The sequence below is a fragment of the Crassostrea angulata genome, chromosome 2 (assembly GCF_025612915.1).
Source record: "Crassostrea angulata isolate pt1a10 chromosome 2, ASM2561291v2, whole genome shotgun sequence".
In the NCBI taxonomy this organism is placed as follows: Eukaryota; Metazoa; Mollusca; class Bivalvia; order Ostreida; family Ostreidae; genus Magallana; species Magallana angulata.
In genome coordinates, this window is record NC_069112.1 from 42,304,090 (window position 1) to 42,319,394 (window position 15,305).

General features: G+C 32.4%; 1 protein-coding gene and 1 long non-coding RNA gene across 2 annotated transcripts in view; one reads left to right on the forward strand and one right to left on the reverse strand.

The window, feature by feature from the left end:
* LOC128174352 (multiple epidermal growth factor-like domains protein 10) overlaps positions 1–15,305 on the forward strand; it is a 214,972-nt gene that overhangs the window by 143,639 nt on the left and 56,028 nt on the right. The window lies entirely within an intron of this gene.
* Positions 11,889–15,120, reverse strand: LOC128172505 (uncharacterized). The gene is made up of 2 exons (XR_008242271.1): positions 14,444–15,120; positions 11,889–12,189 (listed from the first exon to the last, which is right to left on the reverse strand). It is a non-coding gene; the product is annotated as an uncharacterized LOC128172505 (long non-coding RNA).

Sequence of the window (15,305 nt, forward strand, 5' to 3'; positions counted from 1 at the left end):
TGCATGCATTATATGTGTTTCTTTAGTTTGGAAGAAAAATTTGATATCAGAAAAAATTTAAAAAGAAAGCAAAGTTATATGTTTAATTTACTATTGTTTTCTATATTTGTATATTTAGGCGTGATTTAACTATAGCAGTATTTTTTATTATTGCGTCAAAGTATTCATGACTTATCTTTTTATCAAAGTGCCAAATTATAAAGTTTGCTTGTATTTAAGACCTATTGGGTTTTTTGAAATCATGTTTTCCCCCGCTAGTTGGCATGTATCAAGCATAAAAATAGGTTAATTTAATATACGCCTAAAATTGTTATGCGCCATAAAAGTATTCCAAACGAAAAATTTAATAAAATGACAGCGAATTTCTACGCGCGTTAATCAAGAAACCTAGCAAAAACATGAAAACGAAGGCTTGAGAAAAACTTATATAACAAGGCAAGGTAAGTTTTTATTAAAATATTGCAATTTCTAGTGTTGCTTATGGTAAACTGTAAGAACAATTAATCAATGAAAAAAATGTTATGCAAATTTGTCAGCAGTATATCCTTTCGTTGCCAGTCTAGCTAAAAAGTAAAAGGTGTATACTACCAACATCTCACAAAGTTTTACAACTACAGACATTCTTAGATTAATTGTAAACTTTTAATCAAATATGTTTATGTTTCAGGATTTAAGTAATTAAAGAATTTTACTAATGCATTAAATTAACTTTCCCCTTAGAACTTTCCCTTGTTTATTCAAAATTTACCTTCATTTGAATGTTGAATTCAGATTTACTTTAATTTAAATGTTGGTATCTTTTTTAAAAATTATTGAAATGTATGATAAAAGCATTTTAATAGTTTAAACATGAAAGTTAATTGATTTACAGCCACATTGGGACTTTAGGAGACATACAATGAGTAAAATGCAACATATGTTATAAAAGTCATTGCGTCGTCGGCGTTTATGTTATTTAAGCAAGTCAATGCAAGCTTTCAATATTTTATTTTTTATCTATTTCTGTCAAGCTATCAGAGCATGGTGCCGGATTTGTTTTCCAGCACACTGTGTCTATGTTGGAAATTCAGAAAACGTAAGTCACATCTTAAATAGTTTAAATTATTAACTTAAAATGTATTTTGAAATAAACAGATGCTTCTTACATTATAATTCACCCTTTCTCAAGTGTATTAAAGGGGATATTGTATAATTGTTCAATGTTTTTTTTTTATTATTTACAGATAAAACATTCTTTTCTTGATGGTGGGCGATAAACAACGTACAATTCTACATGAAGTACATTTTAACTTAATTTGCAGAGGAGGATGTAAAACACGATGGGATTAATATCTCTAAATTTTATTCTTCCACTTTAGAATTAATCAGCATATCTTGATGTTAAGTGCCTAATATTAAAATGAGCGATCCTCTTTTACTACAAATAATTATCATTTACTTATCATAAATCAAATATTATCTATGAAATTATCAATTGATTTCATGATCAAAATTTGAGATAACGGATAATTATGTAGTTCATATTTCCAGAATCCCATTGGAAACGTTTGCCTCATAGAAATGGACAATTATAATCTTGGAATAAAAGGTCGATACATTACATCACTAAGCAGGTTGGGCACATTTACCCTATTGAGGAATGATTACGCTTAACGGGAACTATTTCCCGTTTCAGTATAAAAAACATTCCCGCAAATGCCGGATTTTGAGATTTTTGTTTTCCATTCACGCCTGGGTTTCAGTGAAAACCAGTATTCACAAACAAAATCTTTTCAGTAATTTCTTACGGTAGCCTCTACGGATAATAATGTGGTTATTCTGTACACATAATTAGTCGTACATAGAATTATAACGTTCAATATTTTGTTCATTTTTTTATTAAAAAGATGGAACAGTAATTTCTTTTAATCATTGTTTGGTTTTGGATTGAAGTTTCGTCTACAAAAAGATAGTTTAATAATTTTAATATCATTTTCTTTTAAATTTTAGTTAACGATATTTGTTAAAAGCGTTGCTTGTACAGGATTCCGTAGTTGTCATGGTCTCCCCGAAATCAAAATATTTAATCCAAAAATAAACATCAATTTCTGCTTTTTTTATTTTTGTCTTGAATGGTCAAGTTGTGTCAACTCATTGAACACAAAACTCTTATATTTTGGGGGCTTTAGGCTGTAAAAGCAAACTATCAATGGAATATCTACGGCCAATGCAAGAATGCTCACGATTTCCACGAGTTCAAAATCGTTTAATATTCGTTTACATCTGTGGAGGACTAAAGTTTTAGGCCAGGAAGGTCAGTTGTTTATTGTACTTTTGCACCACCTTGCATTTCTCATGCGCTTCATTTTACTTAAGTGGGATTTTTGATTTATTTGGCATACATCGAGAAAATCACGCATTTGCGGGATTTTTTTTTATCACTGAAACGGGGAATAGTTCCCGTTTAGCGTAATCATTCCTGAATGCGGTAATTGTGACCAACTAACACTGTTAAGCTATACATGATCACAATAGGATTTGTTAAATAACTTTCTCATATTTGATTTGCTATAAGAGAGAAGGCGCTTAATATTAAAACATGAAGTTCATCCTAAACGGCAAAGGTAAATAAATTTAACAAATTTAAAACATACATATATTTTTTGAGTTCCTTAACTAAGAACAGTTTAATTACAGCCTCTAAAATAATGCAAACGGAACACAAATTATTTTGTTTCATCTCGAATTTGCATTAAAAGTTATTTCGTCATTCTTCTACAACAACATTTATCCTTTTTTTTTTAATAATATTGATTCTATTTGTTTCAGCTCAGAATGTGGTTTTTTTTAACGCTTTGATTTTTTTTCGTTAAAAATCTTATACTATTTTTACTGTTGCTCTAAAATTGGCGATACTTGATTTCAATGATCTTTATTTAAAAAAAAATTAGGTAATCCACATACTTAACACTGGTTACCCATCCTTAATTAATTGTTTACTGGGTGTTAGCTGTTTATATATTTTTGTAACATACAAATTTTAAAAGGTATAAGAACTTCAAATTTTGAAATAATATGTCCATTTCTTCGTCGATTGCTGAAAAAGATTAACGCATGCATGCTGTTAACATTTAACGACGAACACGCTGATTGTGTTATTGTTTTATGTGTTTCATTGCTGTTATTTATGAGTGCTGCCTTTTTAACTTTTTAACTAGGCTATTAGTCGACATTTGGTATTATTATACTTTAATGTTAAATACTGAAATCTGATTGGTTTAGATAATCCGTTCTATTACCCTCAGCGTTATCAACATACTTAGCAACTGGTAACATAACGAATTGTTACATGCGCGTTAATTATGCGCGTACGGTTCGCCATGGAATTCACGCTATTTCTATATAAAAGCAGTAAAAAAATCTCTAAAATTAAGACATTCAGTATAGTAAAATATATAGTGCTTGTTTGGGAGGATAACAGTTGAAATTGTCACCCCTCGAAAATCATTGTCAACCTCCGCTTCGCGTCGGTTGACAATGGTTTGTTTCCTCCTCGGGGTGTCGATTTCAACGGTTACCCTCCAAAACAGGCACTATTTATATAAACGGATATACAGTTCAGTAAAGAATATGTTATATGGAAATTGCCTTGTTCAATTTTTTTATAATTTTTTTCTCTAACTCAACAAAGTTTGTGATTCCTGTGACCGTGTACAGAGTAATGTTAAAGGTTAGCCTTTTTTAAAGCAACAGGAAGAAATTTTGAATGTTTACATGTAACTATGTTAAACGTTCTAAATGAATACACTTATAATGTTCCTTTCTTGTCGCTTAAGTTATATCTTATTAGTTCGAATGTATACAATGCAGGAAGTTCAAATTTCTATCGACCAGTTTGTCTGCTTCATGTTAACGGAAAATTACACTCAAAGACACTTGTGTACACTCTAGTCACAAGTTATTTCTTCTTTCGTGACTTCCCTGACATGCTGTGATACGTGCATTCCACGGTCCTGTTTTCATTGAGTGCTGTTCCTAAAATGAAAGTTTGTAACTACAAATAGAGATTTCAGGAAAACCAAAATAAGTACATTGTAAAGTATATCGTAATCAAGCTGTAAGCTAGTAATACAGAGCGTAAAGATTACTATTTGTTTTCTTTTTTTTCCCTTATGTGTGCCTTAATTATCAGAAAGATACAAAAAGTAAAGTTCTGAGTCAAACATATATATCTTAATTTCATATATGTGATTTATACTACCCATGTAACATTTGCTTTATCAAACCGCTGGTGCTTGTTCAGATACTTCTGATCAGCATTATTTAAGACACAGACTCTCGCTTCTATGCTTAAGTGACCTTGTTTTTGAAGATTTTCCTGTAAAATCCACATCACTATTTCTATTACCCTGAAAATTTTATATTTGTTTCATCTAACACGTTGAAATGATTTTATTTGCTCGGCAGTCCAAGAGAATGTATAAACTATTTCAACTCGTTGGATAAAGCAAGTATAAAATCACACAAAATAGATATTCTTTATATCACGCTATGTTCTATTCACCCATCAAACCACGCATATCCCCATTCATCCCTTAATCTAACCCTCAATCAATTCATTTATCCATTCATTCATTTATCCGTTTATCTTTTTGGTAGCGGATTGAAAGAGAATCATGCATTTTGAAGATATGTTGCTAGTAGTATTTACCATTCTTTCTCAGATTTTATTTTTGATAAATAATAATCAAATATAAATGCTAATTATTACAATTGTATGTGCCACCAGTGCATACAAATTGGAAACCTTATCTGTTTCATTTGCACGAAAATCAAAAGTTGCGCCTGTCGTTATACAAGTACTCTCGATATAGTTTCTTTGCCAACAATAGTAGCCCATATCACCGGGGAAGCATATTAAAGTAGTTTTGTAATATACTTCCCCATATCACCGGGGAAGTATATTAAAGTAGTTTTGTAATGATACTTTCAATAGCCTTTGCATATTGTAGTAAGATGACACGTCTTGCAAAGTTGATAGTGTTTCTTGGTTCTTTAAGGTACATACAAGGATCAGCATCGTGCAAGTCTTCTGATGGAAAAATTTCATGCATCTAACATCTGTAGTTCCCGATATCAACTCTGGACAAAAGACCCCCCAAATTTCAATTAAAGGGCAATAATTCATAACCGGAAGTGAATTTTAAAAATTTGAAAAAAACGTCTAGAGATATTATTATCATCTACATACCCTGAAAGTTTCATAGCAATCAGACAAAAAATGTTCGAGAAATCTCGTGCACAAAATTTGCGGGAAAAAAAAATAATAATAAGAAACAGTAGAATAACAGAAGGGTTTTCCGTTGAAAAACGGAAAACCCTAACTAGACACGATCTCGTTGCGAGCAACGAGGAGGTCTTCCGTTCGATTTTTAGAATGAAATATGACATCATCGACTTTGATTTTCGACAGCAAACATGTTATGGAAAAGGAGTGAAGTACTAATGCTTTATTATATTGTTTTTGTATAAGTTCTCTTGCTTTTTTAACCTAATCTAGCTTTAATAACCTTTCACAAAATGGCTCTCATTATAGGGCTATAGATAAAAGATTTTAGAGCTCTTTGATCCCCTAATTTAAGGGGCAAGTCCCTTTTTCTTGGATTCAAATAATGGACATTTAATTCTGAACATCGCTGTAAGATAAACATATTTGCTTATATAATTTATTACAAAATATCCCTCGGTAAAGAGTTATGGGTAAAAGAGTTTAGAGCCCTTTAGGTCCCTAATAATAGGGGCCAGTCCCTTTTTCTTGATATCAGCAGAAAAGTCTTGTAAATATAAACCTTTTTTACATTACATGTTTTAACAAAATATTTTCCAGAAAAGAGATAAAGAGAGAAAAACACAAAAATTTACGACGCTTTTTTAATGTCAATTTTCGAGCCATAGCGAACTTTGGCGCCAGTAGTGCTAAACATACAAATCTTTCCTTTACCTACCGTAAAAATTTGAGCTTAATATCTCTTATAGTTTAGGGGAACAACAGAAGACAAAATACCCATATGAAAATTAGAAAAATCTCAATATCTCAAAAACGGATGTGATGTCATCAATACAAAAAATTTCCAATCAAGTTCAGACCACTGTCTATCACATCCTAAAATTTGATTGAGATCGGCCGAGCCGTTTCTGAGAAATCGCGTGCACAAAAAAAGGGGAAAAAATAATAAGAAGAAGAATAGGGAAAAAGAAACCGAAGAATAACAAGAAGGTCTTCCGTTGGAAACGGAAGACCTTAATAAGAATAGGGAAAAAGAAACAAAGCAATAACAATAAGGTCTTCCGTTGGAAACGGAAGACCTTAATAATAATAAGAAAAGTGAAAAAGAAACCGAAGAATAATAGAAGGGTCTTCCGCTGAAGACGGAAGACCCTAATAATAATAATAAGAACTAGACACGATCTCGTTGCGAGCAACGAGGAGGTCTTCTGTTCGATTTTTAGAATGAAATATGACATCATCGACTTTGATTTTCGACAACAAAACATGTTATGGAAAAGGAGAGTGAAGTACTAATGCTTTATTGTATCGCTTTTTTTAAGTTCTCTTGCTTTTTTAAATACTTGCATTTTTTTCAATTAAGATAGAAAAGATCAAACTTGTTTACCTCTGGTCCCCCAAAAATCCTAATTGGGTAACGCAAGAGAAAATCATTATATTGTTGGGATATATAAACGTATTATACCTAATCTAGCTTTAATAACCTTTCACAAAATATCCCTCAATAAAGGGCTATAGATTAAAATTTTTAGAGCTCTTTGATCCCCTAATTTAAGAGGCAATCCCCTTTTCTTGGATTCAAATGAAAGGACATTTAATTCTGAACACATTTTGTCAGCAAGTGTTTAGAAAATGTGTGGCCCCTAAAAACCCTAAATTACGTAACACATGATTAAATCATTACATTGCTTGAATATATAACTATAAGATAAACACATTTGCACCTATAACATTTCACAAAATATTTCTCAGTAAAGGGCTACAGATTAAAGATTTTAGAGCCCTTTGGTTCCCTTTTATTAGGGGCCAGCGCCTTTTTCTTGATATGGAATGAAAGGTCATTAAATTCTAAACAAATGTTGTTTAACACATGTTTAGTAATTCGTTACCGTTTTAAAGATAGATGAGAAAAAAGGTTTTAGGGGCCGGTCCCTTATCTCCTTTTAGGGGCCGTTCAACGAAATTTTGACGGTTGCAATTTGTTGAGAATATCATTTTGAACAACTTTTCTTTTATACTGCATTACAAAATATTTTTCCTTTCTCAGATAAGGGTGATCAAATATTTTGACTTTTGGCCCCTAAAAACCCTTAATTACGTAACACATGATAAAATCATTACATTGCTTGAATACAGAACTATAAGATAAACACATTTGCTTCTATAATATTTCACAAAATATCTCTCAGTAAAGGTCTACAGATTAAAGATTTTAGAGCCCTTTAATCCCCTAATTTGAGGGGCCAGCCCCTTTTTCTTGATATCAAATAAAAGGTCGTTTAATTCTACACAAATTTTGTTCAACAGGTGTTTACAGATTCGTTACCGTTTTGGAGATATATGAGAAAGAAGGTTTTAGGGGCCGGTCCCTTTTCTTCTTTTAGGGGCCGTTTAACGAAATTTTGACGGTTGCATTTTGTTAGGAACATCATTTTGAACAACTTTTCTTCTGTACTGCATTACAAAATATTTTTCCTTTCTGAGATATGGGTGATCGAAATTTTGGACTTTTGGTCCCTAAAAACCCTTAATTACGTAACACATCATAAAATCATTACATTGCTTGAATACATAACTGTGAGATTAACATATTTGCTTCTATAATCTATTACAAAATATCCCTCGGTAAAGAGTTATGGGTAAAAGACTTAAGAGCCCATTAGGTCCCTAATACTAGGGGTCAGCCCCTTTTTTTTGATATCAGCTAAAAGGTCTTGTAAAAATAAACTTTTTTTACATTACATGTTTTAACAAAATATTTTCCAGAAAAGAGATAAAGAGAGAAAAGCACAAAAAATCACGACGCTTTTTTAATGTCAATTTTCGAGCCATAGCGAGCTTTGGCGCCAGTAGTGCTTAACATACAAAACAACAATCATGCAAAACTTCAATCTTTCCTTTACCTACCGTAAAAAATTGAGCTTAATATCTCTTATAGTTTAGGGGAACAACAGAAGACAAAATACCCATATAAAAATTAGAAAAATCTCAATATCTCAAAAACGGATGTGACGTCATCAACACAAAAAAAAATAATCAGGTTCAGACCAATATCTATCATATCTGAAAATTTAATTGAGATCGGACGAGTCGTTTTTGAGAAATCGCGTGCACAAAAATAGGAAGAAAAAAAATAATAACTAGAGCAAAGCTCGTTGCAAAGCAACGAGTGGGTTTTCCGCTAATGTCGAAAGCAACGCTAGAAGTACGTCTAAGAAGCAGAGTTCTTAATCTAGTAACAAAGAAACCTAAGTACAAAAAGATAAAAAAAAATCGAATGATTCTTGGTACAAAATAACATGATCCGAATGTTTTTAAGTACGACTTAACCAAAAACCCATAACCATTTCAAGAACGACTTAACAAAAAAAACCAATGTGTTTAAGTACGACTTAACAAATTTGACTTCATTTTAGCTACAAGTTTACTTTACCTTGAACTAACATCTTTTTTCTTAACCCAGAATGCAAAATTAAAATTTATGTAAAAAATCAATTTTGTTTAAAACATAATTCTGAGCAACTTTTCCTCTTCACTGCTTTTCAAAAGGTTGACCTTTCGTACTGTGTGCTCGTTGCGTCATTAATTGTCAGAAACTTATCGATGTTAAGTTGACTTTACTGTACTTCTGTGAATATTTTATATGTAAAATTACTATGAACCAGACAACATTGAAATGGTGAACATTTCAAAGGGCCCCGCTTATGTTATTTCAGAGAATTCTGCTTTGACCTTGACCTATAACTTGAAATTTTTCCAGCTGGCATAGAACTTTTAATTCAATTTCATTCCCCCTAACATACATGCATTTTTGTTCAATCTGACCAAGATTAAGCATATTTGGAAAATAATCTACTATTTAAACCTAATTTTAAAAAGATCTGCTATGACCTTCACATTGACAGACTTGGTTCAAGGTCACTGCACGCCATTAACCAATAAACTCTGTAAAGGTAAAATATTAGCCAAATAGGGGCTAAAAGGAGAGTATATCTATGCTCTTAAAATATGGATTTTTGTGTGATCTGATATGACCTTGACTCTTCATCTACAAATATCATTCGAGGTCATTGCATATATTTTGAACAAAGGCATCATGTGGGTAAAGTATGAGGCTGAATGGAGCAAAGGGAGAGAAGATATACTCCGGACAAGGATTCTTAAAAATATAATTCTGATATGACCTTCAGTTTCTTTTCACTGAAAATAGGTTCAAGGTCACTACACACCCTTTCACCCTTTACTCAAAAGCTCTGCTTATGTGAAGTCTGAGCCAAATAGAGGTTAGTAAAATTATATATGCTCTCAAAAAAAAGATTTTTGCATGATCCGATATGATCTTCACCCGTTACCTAGACATTTCATGCAAGGTCACTGCACATCGTTTAACCATAGAGACACTCTGTGAGTATTAGCCAGATTGGACCAAAGGGAAAAAAGATATGCCCCAGACAAGGATTTTATATATATAATTCTGCTATGACCTTAACCTTATACCTAAAAACATGGTTCAAGGTCACTGCACATCCTTCAACCAAAGGAACCCTGTGGATGAGGTATGAGCCAGATTGGGCCAAGGGGAGAGAAGCTATGCTCCTGTCAAGCCATCTCGGATGGACAGACCGACAAATTGATCACTAGAAGGCGCCCGCATAAACATGCCTTTTTATCTAAAATAGTATCCATGCTATCTGCCCATGGTGAATAGTCATCAAAACCATTCATTAGCAGAATTTGATTACCCTCCTTTTTAAGGTGGTATGGGACATCTGTCGATATTAATGTGGATTAAAGTACTATATAATTGAAAACTTTTCACCGGTTTAGAATTTTCAAATTTTACAATATTTAACAAAAAAATAGCTTTTAAAAATATTTGAAAAGGTAAAAATTGTAAAAACCCCAGCGGGATTCGAACTCATGACTTACAGGTTCCTAGTAAACCCTCTAACCCACTGTGCTAAGGAGTTAGGTGACCATTTTTGCGAAGAAACTACATGTACTTATATAATTACACTTTATTTTATTGTTTATTTCGATAAACAATACGTCACAACATGGAAGTGTCCCATATCACCTTAAACTCGGAACACCTCTGACCTAATAAGATCGCCGCATTAAATACAAAGTTTGATTTAACTCTAATTTGTTTATCATCAAGAAATTCTGCATCGCTGACAAATAAAGTTTTCTTCTGTATAATGAAATACCAATTAACTGACTATTCGGACAATAGCAAGTTTATTGTCCCATTCCACAGCTACTATTTCCCTTGGCTTTGCCACATTAAATATTTGCTGTCTTGGGGGACAATAAACTTGCTATTGTCCTCATACCCAGTAAATACTAAATAGGCATATAATATCCCATCCACCTACATTTCATGTTATATAACCTCCCGTTTGTAACCTTCAATTTCACTGTAAAGTCAACATATCTGTCATAGCCGCAAGTTTCACAATTTATTTATGGTTCTCATGTACTTAAAATTAGGGGACTTAATATTGCTTACCAATTCCAACAAGAGACATCCCTCTAACTATTGGTAATCATTAAAATTCATTTCATGAATCTACGCAACAATGATAAACCTTCAAGTACAGTCACTCTCAATTTTACAAAAATATTGACGGTACTTTATCCGAAACTGTTCCTTGTATCTTTAACTTAGTACACTAACATTTTTATGAAAAGACGGTTTGTCTTAGAATAAGAAAGCTAATGCAATTCTGAGAAAAAGAATACCACATATTGCCAATTCCATTGAGGTTTAATAAAAATATGGCCATTTAAGTGAACCCACCATTTCCAATTTCCTTTAGTAAACACAGATTTACAGGGTTCTCCATAGTAAAACATCTTTATCTGACCTTTTAGAGGTCAATTTTTGTTCAACCATCTTTAAAAAGAAACCTTATTCAATACAACATATGCCTACATGATATAGTCATGATAAAAGCTTCACATCACTTAGAAATACCCTTACATGTATACCCCCCACCCCCCAATCTTTTGATTTTCATAAAAAGTCATGGTTTGAAATGTTTTACCTAATTTTATGAAACATGTGGCAATTTCCTTGAGTCATTTCTCACACATATTTGAAAACAATCATCAATGATTCTAAAATGTGATCTTTATTTGTTTATTGTATGATTTGTACCATTTTAATTAACAAATAGACAGCTGTCCTGCTTGTGATTTCTTGTTTTCATGAAAAATGTAAGCTAACAATCATATTTAGTGAATATCTAATCTATTCTGATTTCTAGTCTTCTTCTAACCATGCTAAAACAGTAAGTTACAACCTACAAGTTAGACATCTGCCTTAAATTAGAATTAAATTCAAACACACCTAGCTGGAGACAGAGTTGATTTCAATGAAAAATGTTCAAATTTGACATGTTTTTCTACTTTTTTATGCATACATACCTTAGAAAGGTAGAAATAGGTTGTTTCTTGTTCATTTCAAAAGTAATTATCATAGCAGATGTTATTTCAAAGTCAAATGTACATTTACATATCCTACATGTAATCTTAATGCAGACAATTAAATAGAGGGGGGGGGGGTTTCAATTATGTAAACACATCTAAATATCTTTATGAAATAAAAAATAAAGGAAACATAATTGTATACTTTTATTGAAAAACAAATTTTCACAGCAATTATGAATTTCTTTAAACAGCCTTAATTTTGTTTTCATAATTTCTTATCAAACACAAACCACAACATGGCATGATGCTTTCTTCAAGTTCCATTATTGTTCATGCATTATCGGATTTAATTTGAATTACCAGTAAATAGTCTGTAGAACACAAGGAATATGCATGTGGATAGAGGTGACAGGTTAATCTTAGGAGCTGACCCACAAGAATCAACAGGTACCGGTAAAAGCCATGTGGTAACAAGAGTCTGTTTTGAGCTGAAATTAATAAAAAAAATAATTAGCTGTGTTTACATAAATGTACTAGTAATAGCTGTGTTTACATTAACATATGCATAGTATTTCTGTAAAAAAAACACTGACCATGCAGTGTAATAAGTATGACATATCCCAATACATGACAAAACATTTAGGCAGTACAAGATCAAAAATTTGCATATCAAGTCATAATATAATATTAAAAAATTTTCATAGGTATAAACACTTATCAAATTGAGAAAGAGAGAGAGTTTGAGAGAGAGAGAGAGTTTATTACCATACTTGTAGTGCAACAGTCAATATTTCAATTCGTAAATTACAAACGAATATTACCCACAGAACAGCGTCAAAGTACATGTACTGGTATTAGCTTCTGGTATACCATTTTTTATCAATTCTACTGTGTATTTTTTGTTTGCAAATAAATTTAGCGAGGGTTTTTGTTTATTTTCTTATAAATTACATGTTTTAAAAACAATACTACGTGTAATAAGCATAAAACATGTATGAGTAAACTTAATGAAAAATTTTTAATAGATTATTTTTCAAAGAATGTGGTACATTACATGTTTGTCAATCTTTATAAAACTAGCGTATAATTCGTGCGCCATAAATTGCAAGTTTTTTGTAAATATCATTTACTTGCATGATAGGTATATATATGGTCTAACCAAAATTTTCTTCATAAAGCTATAGCTGTATGTACCACATATATGTTTTGTCACAAGTATACATTTTAAAAAAAAATACCCAAATTCCAACAGTTTAAATAAACTCAACTCATTCTCTGATAAGTTCATTGTGTTTTGTGCGTGCATATCTTATTTGTCTGCTGCAACAGCAGCCAATCAGCGGTAAGCTGAATCCACAAAAAGAAAGTTTGTGTTTTAGGAGCGGGTAAATTGTTTATGCGACACTGTCAAGAAAACCACACCAAATAATAACAAGAAACATAAATATTCACTTAAATGTATTCTGTTGTAAAGTAAAGGTTTTTAACACTTATTGCATCTTGCAAAACATGTGATGACCTTAATCATCTGTCATATATCTGATATACATGTATATGTAAAAGATGGGAGAAATAACGACGGAACAAAGTGGGATTCGAACCTGGCCCTCTGAATCTCTAGTCAAGTGCTCTACCAACTGAGCTACATGTATCTGGCACCGGTATTCAAACCAGTCTGACCGTCACATTCCTCCCCCTTAAATGATCTTCACCCTCAAAGATCATCCCTGGCAGGATCGAGTTAACCTGTTAGTTCCAGGGGTTGGTCACAACACCAATATTGTAACAGGATGGGAGAAATAATGAAGGGATTTGAACCTGGGCCCCCTGAATCTCTAGTCAGGTGCTCTACCAACTGAGCTATCTGGCACTGGTATTCAAACCGGTCTGATCGTCACATATATAAAGAATTATTTTAAACAATGTTGTTCAATTAAAAATAACACTCGCAACCTTCAGTTTTTGTCTGTAATTAATCAATATTGGCGTGCGATCAGTTCTCGCCGAGTACCATTTCTCACCAGTGCATTGTTACGTCATTTTATCAACACATAAAATTATATACGAAAATATGATGTAACAGTGCACCAGCGAGAAATGGTCCTCGGCGAGAACTGCTCGCACGCCAGTACTGCCAGTAGTCAGATTAAAAAAAGAGAATAAAAAATTACATTTAAAACATTAACAAGGACAATTTAAGTACACATCATAACTGCTAAAGAAGAAAAATTATGTGAACTGGTAGAATGGTAGGCATAGTTTTAACTTGTAACCTACATGTACAAGTACATGTACCGGGTACCCATTGGTCTGCTATACCTCTTTAATGATACAATGATCGGCATCATAAAGATATTAAAGTCATGTTTTAACTCTGAAGTCTGAAGTATACAATTTTATTTACTTGAAGTTATGTCTACAGGGTATTCATGACTACATTTGGAGTCCTCTGCACAAGAATATATGATATGTTTCTAATTAGACCCTGCTTTGAATTTTGAGTTGAAAATTCACAATCTGTTATTTTTTTAAATAGATAAATTCAGTTACCCTTTCCAGTCCCCCATGAACCTCTAGCGAGTCTAAACACCCATGAAACATGTAAAAATTACACGTTAGTAAACAAACACCCACACCATAACAAAAACATCTAACAGTGTGCACGTACTTACATGTACATCTATACTATATACTAAATTTTAACCAGTTAACAAGAAACTTTAAAAGGAGTAAAAGCCTCACCTTCTTCAGTAACATCCACATAAATCACACACTTTAATGTCCATCTTTTCTCCTTTATTACTCGTAGCTTATCAACGGCTGATCGTCGACAGAAGTGTGGCTGTCAGAATTTCCTCGTAAACGATTCACACGAGAAAAATATCCTCCTTAAACAAATATGTAGTATTGTTCCCTGTGCATGTTCATATGTTTCACAGCAAATTGAAAATGCATGTGTACACCGAAAGAATACACAACTTCTCTTCTGCATTACGGCTCTCTCTTTTCTACAATGCCGTTCGTTACTGTTTACATTCGGCGCGCGCGTGTGGGGGTCACAAACAGGGGCGCCCCGACAAAAAGTTGCACATAGAACGTTTAAATAATGTGTGTTCATTGAATTCATAAATGATATAGATGAAAAAAATGAAATTGAATCACAACAATTTATCTAAGACGCAACACAACGTAATGCAGTAAATGCCTGGGCCTTAATGTGGCATTTGTTCGCTTGTGTGTCTATGTAGACATATTAACTCGTTCATGTACGATTCTCACATATTTGTTTTATGAAATTTGAAAAAAAATATAGGACAAAACTTGTTTAATTTGATACCAAATGACATTATTTAATATATTAACAATAACTAAATTAATTTTTTTTCATAAAATGATAACGATTTTTGCTATCAGAAAAATACGTGTATGAGCTGCTGACCCCTAATTATAGGGGCCAGCCCTTTTTTCTTAATTCTAAATGAAAGCTCTCGTTATTCTAAACAACTTTTGTTCTATATGTATTAACAAAATATTTTTAGTTTAAAGGTTATAATACAAAAAGCAACAAAATTTCAGCCCCCAAAAAAAATCTTAAACTTTGGCG